Source organism: Heterodontus francisci, unplaced genomic scaffold (genome assembly GCF_036365525.1).
Source record: "Heterodontus francisci isolate sHetFra1 unplaced genomic scaffold, sHetFra1.hap1 HAP1_SCAFFOLD_573, whole genome shotgun sequence".
Lineage (NCBI taxonomy): Eukaryota > Metazoa > Chordata > Chondrichthyes > Heterodontiformes > Heterodontidae > Heterodontus > Heterodontus francisci.
The window spans coordinates 369,349-379,093 of NW_027140646.1; the positions used below are offsets into that span (position 1 = coordinate 369,349).

Below are 9,745 nucleotides of genomic sequence, written 5' to 3' on the forward strand. Positions count from 1 at the left end.
CGTCCATTACAGGGATGCAAGATTCCACATCCCAAGACAAACATCCCCATACACCGAGAACAAGCTCAGGAAAACCCGGGGGAGTCACTGTGCATTCCAGCAACATTGAACAAGGTCCTGAACTGAGTGAACCTTTCAAAGTACAGAAGTGATGACGAGGTCAAAAAGGTCTGAACAGTTGAGGTGACTGAGCGGTTTCAGCTTCTCTGTTCAGGTTGCAGCTTTCACTGGAGGCATGTGTTTAAATCCCACTTCTGACAACTTGATTTTCAGTTACTTTGCAGAGCTTCCTTGAAGGTTTGAGGTAGAGTAAATACTGAGGAACTGTTTCTAACTGCTGAAAGGTCAATAACCGAAGGTTATAGATTTAAGGTGACTCACAAAACCAGAAGGAACTTGAGGAAAAATTCCTTTCTGCAACATGTGGTTCGGATTACAGTTATGTGGATAGATTGGAGAAGCTGGGGTTGTTCTCCAGAGAGGAGATTTGATAGAGGTGTTCACAATCATGAGGGGTTGCGACAGACCCGATAGAAACTGTTGGTAGAAGGATTGAGACTCAGGTAAAAGCTGTGGCTCAGTTGGTCACACTCACCTCGAAATCACAAGCTTCTGGGTTCAGATTTCACAGCTGACTCTCCAGTACAGCACTGAGGGTGTTGAAGGTGCTGCCTTTCAGGTGTGATGTTAAACCAAGACCTGGTCTGCATGTTTGGGTGAATGTAAAAGATCCCATGCTGCAATTTCAAACAAGTGAAGAGCAATTCTCCCTGGTGTTGTGATCAATATTTGCCCCTCAATCAGATCAGTTGGTCATTATCACATTGCTGTTTGTGAATATCAGCTGCTGCATTTCTGACATTACAACAGTGATTACACTTCAAAAGTATTTCATTGTCTACAAAGTACTTTGATATATCCAGTGGTCTCGAAAGGTGCTATATAAATGCAAGTCTTTTCTTTCTTTATCACAACACATTGCTGTGTAAAAAATGGTTCCTCATGTCACCTCTGGTTCTTCTGCCAATCACCTGATATCTGTGTCCTCTGCTTCCTGACCCTTTTACCACTGGAAACAGTTTCTCCTTATTTAAACTATTGAAGAACTTCATGATTTTGAACAAATGTGACAAATCTCTTCTGAATTTTCTCTGCTGCAAGGAGAAGAACCCCAGCTTCTCCAATCTCTCCACATAACTGAAATCCCTCACCCTGCTACCATTGTGGTAAATCTCTTTTTTATTCTTTCATGGGATGTGGGCACTGCTGACACAATGTGATTCCTGTCAATGCAACGGCCCGCTGACATCATCGGACTGTGCCAAGCTGTGCATAGACACAGCTATATCTTGCCAGGATTAAGTGGCACATGCGGAGGATGATGTCATTGCGCAGCGCCAACATCATCGCATATTCGCGCCTGGTCTATCTTCGCACATGTGCGCTAAAGCGTCATCGGGTATCCAGCCCTTCACTCAGCTGAAGGAAGTGGCTGAATAGGAGACTTTGAGGCTGGAGCTCTCCCCCCTCGGCAACTCGCTCCAGGCCTCGACGCTTCCTCCCCTCAGCCGCTCGCTCCACACCTCGATGCTCCCCTGGACAATTGTTCCCCACTCGCGTCTTCCAGCTCTATGGCCGCTTGCTCTCTGCCCCCCAACCCCCGCTCCAGCCACTAGCTCTAGGCCGTGCCACTTCCCTCCTCTTGGCCACTCACTACTCAATCCTACGTCACACTTTGCAGCCCACCTTGCTTCTTCGGGCGGCGCGTGGAGACTGGACAAACATGGGAGCAATTGGCCGAGAGAAGGGAAGCTGCGCAGCCTGGAGCCAGCGGCTGGAGGGGAGGTGGGGTGGGGAGTGTGCGAACGACTGGAGAATGGGGTGACATGATCGGGTGACAATCGGCCAGGGAAGTGGGCGGGGGTGCAGCGAGGTCTGGAGCGAGCGACTGTGGAGGGTGGAAGCGGCCGGTGCAAAGCAGGAGGCGAAAGCGAGTTGTGCCACCTAGTGGTTGCGTTGTCAGCAAATGCAGCCTTTATTGTCCATCCTGGATTGCCCTTGAGAAGGTGGTGGTGAGCTGCCTTTTTGGAGCTGCTGCAGTCCATGTGTTGTGCGTAAACCCACAGTGCTGTTAGGAAGGGAGTTCCAAGATTTTGATCCAGTGACAGTGAAGGAATGGTGATATAGTTCCCAGTCAGGACAGTGTGTAACTTGGAGGGGAACTTGCAGATGGTGGTGTTTCCATTCATCCAATGTCCTTCTAGGTGGTCGAGGTTGGGGGTTTGGAAGGTGCTGTCGAAGGAGGCTTGGTGAGTTGCTGCAGTGCATCGTGTAGATGGTACACACTGCTGCCACTGTTCACGGGTGGTGCAGGATTTGAATATTTAAAGTAGTGGATGGAGTGCTGATCAAGTGATCTGCTTTTTCCTGGATGGTGTTGAGTTTCTTTGGTGTTGTTGGAGCTCCACTCATCCAGGCAAGTGGGGAGTATTGCATCACACTCCTGACTTGTGCCTTGTAGATGGTGGACAGGAGGTGAGTTACTTGCAGCAGAATTCCCAGCCTCTGACCTGCTCTTGTAGCTACGGTATTTATCTGACTGATCCAATTCAGTTTCTGCTCATTGGTAAACCCCCGGATGTTGATAGTGAAGGATTCAGCAATGGTAATGTCATTGACTGTCAAGGGGAGATGGTTAGATTCACTCTTGTTGGAAATGGTCATTGCCTGGCATTTTTGTGGCGTGCATGTTACTTGCCACTTATCAGTCCAAGCCTGGATATTGTCCAGGTCTCTCTACATGTGGACACGGACTGCTTCAGTATCTGAGGAGTTACTAATGCAACTGAACATTTTGCAATCATCAGTGAACATTTCCACTTCTGACGTTATGATGGAAGGAAGTTTATTGATGAAGCAACTGAAGACGGTTGGGGCCTAGGACACTACCCTGAGGAACTCCTGAGCGATGTCTGGTACTGAGATGATTGGCCACCAACAACCAGCACCATATTCCTTTGCGCAAGTTATGACTCCAACCAGTGGAGAATTTTCTCCTTGATTGCCATTGACTTCAATTTTGCAAGGGCTCCTTGATGCCCTTGGCAAGAGCAGTCACTGTCACCTCACCTCACCTCCTGAATTCAGCTCTTCTGTCCATATTTGGTCCAAGGCCATAATGAGGTCAGGAACTAACTGGCCCTGGCAGATCCCAAAATGAGCATTGGTGAGTAGGTTATGGCTGTGTAAGTGCTGCTTGATGGCACTGTCAACGACACCTTCCATCACTTTACTGATGGTCAAGAGGAGGCTGATCGGGCAGGAATTGAGCGGGTTGGATTTGTCCTGCCTTTTGTATACAGAACATACCTGGGCAGTTTTCCACATTGCTGGGTAGATGCCAGTGTTGTAGCTTGGCGGGCAGCGTGGCTAGTTCTGGAGCACAAGTCTTCGGCACTGCAGCCAGGATGTTGTCAGTATCCAGAGCCTTCAGCCATTTCTTGACATCATGTGGAGTGAAGTGGATTTAGCTGAAGATTGGCACCTGTGATGCTGGGGACCTCAGGAGGAGGCCGAGGTGGATCATCTACTTGGCACTTATGGCTGAAGATCGTTGCAAATGATTCAACCTTGTATTTTGCACTGATATACTGGTCTCCCTTATCATTAAGGATGGGGATATTTGTGGAGCCTCGTCCTCCTGTTAATTGTTTAATTATCCACCACCATTCAGGACTGGATGTGGCAGGACTGCAGAGCTTTGATCTGATCTGTTGGTTGTGAGATCACTCAGCTTTGTCTATTGCATGCTGCTTCTGCTATATGACATGCAAGTAGTCCTGTGTTGTAGCTTCACTCATTTTTAGGTCTGCTTGGTGCTGCTCCTGACATGCCCTCCTGCACACTTCATTGAACCACTATTGCTCCCTTGGCTTGATGGTAATGGTAGAGTTAGGGATATGCCAGGCCATGAGGTAACATATTGTGTTTAAATACAATTCTGCTGCTGCTGATGGCCCACATTGCCTCATGGATGCCCAGTTTTGAGCTGCCAGATCTGTTCATTTCTTCCCTCAGATATAATTGAAAAAAAAATTCTGAAGAAATGCATGAACTAAATAAAAAGGAGAGAGAAATAAATACTGACAAAATAGATGGCAGCATTTGGAAGGTAAAAAGATTTCAGTTTTATTATTGATGAGTGAGAGGAATATATCACACTTTGGGGCTTCTGGAAGTGGATTTACTGATAATCTGGGGAATTGATGGGAAACTGCTTCATAGTTGGTGGAACAAATTCCCGCCCTTGGGGTGGAGCCAACAGCTGCATCCGTCCAATAACAGACAGAGTAGAAGTACTGTATCAGGCCTTGTTAGCTCAGTTGGTAGAGCATGAGACTTTTAACCTCAGGGTCTTGGATTTGAGACCCTTGTTGTGTGGTTGTTCTTCCCTTTTTCAGTCTTCATCAGCAGAGAGTTCAACGAGTGTTTGAAATTAAATTCAACAATATCACCAGATTTCAACTACTCCCACCCCGCCCCCTCCCACTGTAATTGACAGGACTCTCAACCTCTGCCTTCCCCCTTCCCCTCCCTCCCAGAACTGCGACAGGGTTCCCCTTGTCCTCACTTTCCACCCCACCTGCCTCCACATCCAAAGGATCATCCTCCACCATTTCAGCCACCTCCAGCGTGATGCCACCACCAAACGCATCCTCCCCTCCCCTGTCAACATTCTGAAGGGATTGTTCCCTCCGCGACACCCTGGTCCACTCCTCCATTACCCTGACACCTCGTCCCCTTCCCAAGGCACCTTCTCATGCAATCGCAGGAGATATAATACCTGCCCTTTTCCCTCCTCTCTGCTCATTATCTAAAGCCCCAAACATCCCTTTTAGGTGAAGAAGCGATTTACTTGTACTTCTTTCAGTTATGTATACTGTATTCACTGCTCACAATGCGGTCTCCTCTAAACTGGGGAGACCAAACGCAGATTAGATGGAACACCTCTGCTCAGGCCGAAAGCATGATCCTGAGCTTCTGGTTGCTTGCCATTTCAACACTCCCCCCTGCTCTCATGACAACATTTCTGTCTTTGGCCTGCTCCAGTGTTCCAGTGAAAATCAACCCAACCTCGAGGAGCAGCACCTGACCTTTTCATTTGGCACTCGACAGCCTTGTGGATTGAACATTGTGTTCAATAACATCAGAGCATGACTGGTGTCAGGCAACCACAAGCATTAACACACTCTTTACCTTTGTCCCTGGACAACTTTGTTATTTAATCTCTCCTGCCCTCTGCACTATCAAACACCTTCCCCTTTGTTCTCCCACATGCCCCTCCCCTTCACTTGTTTCAAACCTAATTCTTTTCTAACCTGTGTCAGTTCTGATGAAAGGTCACAGACCAGAAACGTTAATTCTGTTTCTCTCACCACAGATGCTGCCAGAGCTATTGAGTATTTCCAGCACATTTTGTTTTTATTTCAGATTTCCAGCATCTGCAGTATTTTGCTTTTATTGTGTCAGAAAGTCTTTCCTTGATTCAGGACTCTTACCTCTCTCCAGAATCTCTCTGCTAAAGATTGAACTTTATCTCATTTCACTCACAGCTCAGGGTCAGTGTGGCACAGTGGGACTTCTGGCTGTCTCCCACTTCACAATCCATCAGTACTGAGAAAACAATGGGGAATATTACTCACATGTTGTGTTCTGTAACTTTTTACAAACACTTTAATTGACTTTAATTCACTTCAATGACACATATTGTCTTCCAAAGCAGTGACAGAATGGTGGCTTTAGTCTGTTGTTGAAATAGCTTTGTTGAGTTCGTGCTTCACAAACAGTTCAGCAGTTCTTGGTTCAATCCCAGGTTTTGGCACTTTCAACCTCTCCTGTGTCTTTTTCTTTGGCTCCAATTGTCAAGCTGCATGATTTGCTCTGAAATTAGCACCAGAGAACCAAGGCACCAGCGAGCATGACGAGCTGAAATTAGCACAGATCAAATCCACTTAATATTTCTGACTGAAGATGGTTGCAAATGCTTCAGCTTCATCTTTTGCACTGACGTGCTCAGCACCACCATCATTGAGGATGTGAATGTTTTTGGAGCCTCCTCATCTTGTTAGTTAGATAATTATCCACCACCATTCACGACTGGATGTGGCAGGACTGTGGAGCTGTGATCTGATCCTGAGGGAGATATCCGTGCGTGGAGTGGCGGGATGTATGGAGAGTGATCCTGAAGAGGGTGTCCGAGCCTGTAGTGGAAGCTTTCCGTGGAGGTGCAGGAGTCGGCCATTCAGCCCCAGTGTTTTATAAAGGTTTAGCATAACTTATTTTCTTTTCCTCTATGCCTCTATTAATAAAGCCAAGTGTCCTGTTTGCTCTTAGCAACCTTTTCAAACCTTGATCAAAAAAGATTGGTGTACATTTTCTCATTCTTCCTCCCAAACTGTATCACTTCACACTTCTCTGTGTAAAATTTTATCTGTTGTGTGAAAGCCCATTTTACCAGTGTGTTTAAGTTCCTCTGAAGTGTGTTACTGTCACTGGCAAAGGACGAAATTCACGAGCATTCTTTGATGCTATCTCCGTGGAAAGAGCAATCTTATACACCAGCTCAAATTGGGATTTTGTGTGTTTAGTATCTTTCCTCATCCACCAATATAAGCACAAATCTGTCTCATAATGTACGGTCTAAGAATGTGCCAATGTTGCAATGTGGTGATAAATTCTTCAGTGTCACAATGTACTCACCAACTGTTTCACTACTTTTCTGATTTCTGGATCCAAGTTTGTTGCTTTCCGCGATCTCTAGTGGCTTAGGGATGAGCCTCGCTTCAACGAAGAAATGGAAAATTATGATTTAAAGATTACACTGTCAATCATTCACATCTCTGTCTTCTCCTGAACTTCGAGTTCAAATTTGTTTGTGAAGTTGATTCACACGTTAAGACAGCACAACCTTTGTCTTTGTGAAGGAAGTGATTTGGGAATGGCTGTTTGAAACTGTCCCTTCTTGCACAGAAATTCAGTGCAAATACTTGATCACTCACAATTTCCTCGAGAGAAATTTGTTCACAATCGCATTCGACACGGAAACTGCCTCAGCATTAATCTCACTGAAGCAGAATGTGACCGTGTTGTCTGTTTCAGAATGTTGGTGCCGTTATTTGTCGCTTTTAACCGAGACTGGGACACAGGGCAAGGTTGATCCGAGGTTGGAATATATTATAATTCAGGAGCAAGAAAAATCAAAAGGAACAAAATAAGAAAACCCAGTCTCCAGATTTGAGAATCTGTCGATCTGCTTTGGTAAAGTGAATCAGAGCAGAATGAAGGATGAACTGTCCAGAAGAGATGAAGACACAGCTCAGTCAACACGTTCCCCTGGTTTATGATGCTGGAACATTCCTCACACAGAAATGATTCAACCCAATGACAAACATTCTTACAGCTGATAATTTATGCTACTGATTTCAGGACTGTCTCATGTGGTTACCGAGTGACGACGAGAAGATATTAAACTTTGTTCTATTCAATCTAGCTGTGTTGAAGTTTGAATTTTTCTACCTTTTATAAACAGTATTTGAAGGGTCTCGGTAACAATGTTCAGTGTTGATGAGAGTGGGGTCTGGGTGAGAAGCTGCTGAGTGTGACAGGGTCAGGACTGGATGCAGGAAGTTCTCTGACAGTCTCCCTCTATCTCTCTAATGGGTTTGAGTTGATTTACGACTGGTAGCTTTTATTTTACTTTTCTTATTTAGAGATACAGCACTGAAACAGGCCCTTCAGCCCACCGAGTCTGTGCCAACCAGCAACCACCCATTTATACTAATCCTACATTAATCCCATATTCTCTACCACATCCCCACCATTCTCCAACCACGTACCTACACTAGGGACAATTTACAATGGCCAATTTACCTATCAACTTGCAAATCTTTTGGAGGTGGGAGGAAACCAGAGCACCCGGCGGAAACCCACACAGACACAGGGAGAACTTGCAAACTCCACACAGGCAGTACCCAGAACTGAATCCTGGTCGCTGGAGCTGTGAGGCTGCGGTGCTAACCATTGCGCCACTGTGCTGCTGTTGGTGTTTTGATCAATGAAGGAAGTTCCCTGCACCCATTTTTTTTGGACAGACAGTGTGGTTTAAGGATGTAAAGGGTTAATGCTGAAGATAGTGGGATCAACCCCTCCTACTGTCAGAGTGATGATGGAACAGTCACATGAGATGACGTTTGGGAGAAGAGAGAGCAGCACCAAGGATGCTAGCTTAGCAGGCTTGATGATTGTGTCTGGAGTATTGTGTAAATTAGAAAAGAGTTCTTAGTTCTTACAGCAGGAACTGTGTCCAGAAAATAACGATAAACTCACAATTTTATTATTCAGGAGTCGGAACACAGATATTAATTCCAAGTGACAGTTCTGGGACCAATTAACAAAAAAAGTAGAGAATAATATTGCTCACTGATTGAAATCCCCCAGTGATGAGACTGTTAAACAGGTGATCTGTTGGGGCATCCTTCGATCCAAGGTTTCAGCAACATTTAATCTCCCTTTTTGTTGAAATTCTCTGTTATTTGCAACCTTTTCTATCAGCTGGGCGAGTGAAAAAACTGAAAAAATTGAACATTCCATCCTTTCTTTTCTTCCCTCTTCTCTTCTTTCCAACAGTTTATCTTTTCTGTCTCAGATCAATATAATGATGAGAATCCCACTTTAATCTGCTGTTTCTGGTGTTTTATCCATTCCAATCAAAATTTCGACATTCCAATCAAATCTATTTGTTGTTCCACAGTGTCTCTCCATGTGTTTTATTCTGTTGTATTCTCTCACAGTCTGTTTGATGATCAATGTCACATCTCACTCTCCGTTCTGGTGAAGATCAGAAGCAGTGATATCCGTTTGCACCACCCACCAAGTCGGCCTGAGGCTGTGTCTCTCTGATCATGTGGAGTTTAAGCAATTCTTCCAGTCAGTTAGTTCAGTTGTAATTTCATGAGAAATTCGGTCATCATGACTTCGTCAGTGACCTAATGGTTCGGTGTCTGAGTGATGTTAATCATGATGTGTTGAATTGATTGTATGTTCCAGTCTTTCCGTGGTGGGTTTTCACACTGAGTAGAAACGTGTTGGACATGGTCTGGAAATGTTTCACACCGCTCCATTCCCAACATCATTTACCAACAGAAGATATATTTCCATCATTCCACAGCTGGCTGCACAGCCAGAAGCTGTGCTGAAGGTGACAGCTGCGTTGCTTCAACTGACAAGGTGGCCGAGAGGTTAAGGTGATGGACTGCTAATCCATTGTGCTCTGCACCCGTGGGTTCGAAGCTCATCCTTGTCGTTAGTTTATGAACTGTTTCGTGTATTGTTTATGTTGGGTGAGATTATTTGGAAAGTCAGCCTCGAAAGCTGTTCTTGTCTCTGTCCAGACAGTGATTCCAGAATTGTTTATACTTTATTAAAATTGAGACAGACAATTGGAATTCTTCACCCAAACTGCACTGGAATGAAGATCACGAAACGGAACAGGATTTCTCCTCCCCTCCTTCCTTCCATCTTTACTTTCTCTCGATTTGCACCAAGTGAAAGACAAATGGGAAAAGAAAATGGCGAGGGAGCAGATGCAGAAAATTATCCTTTGGCAAGAAATTTATTTTCAAATCTACTTGATAGATTAAGTGAGTGAGCAATGCTTTAGCAGATGGAGTTTAAAATGAGGGGTCAT

The 9,745-nt window shown here is 45.1% G+C and overlaps 1 non-coding gene across 1 annotated transcript; it reads left to right on the forward strand.

Moving 5' to 3' along the window:
• The first annotated feature begins 9,279 nt into the window (after positions 1–9,279).
• On the forward strand, positions 9,280–9,361 carry trnas-gcu (transfer RNA serine (anticodon GCU)). Its single transcript has one exon. It is a non-coding gene; the product is annotated as a tRNA-Ser (tRNA).
• Positions 9,362–9,745: the final 384 nt, after the last annotated feature.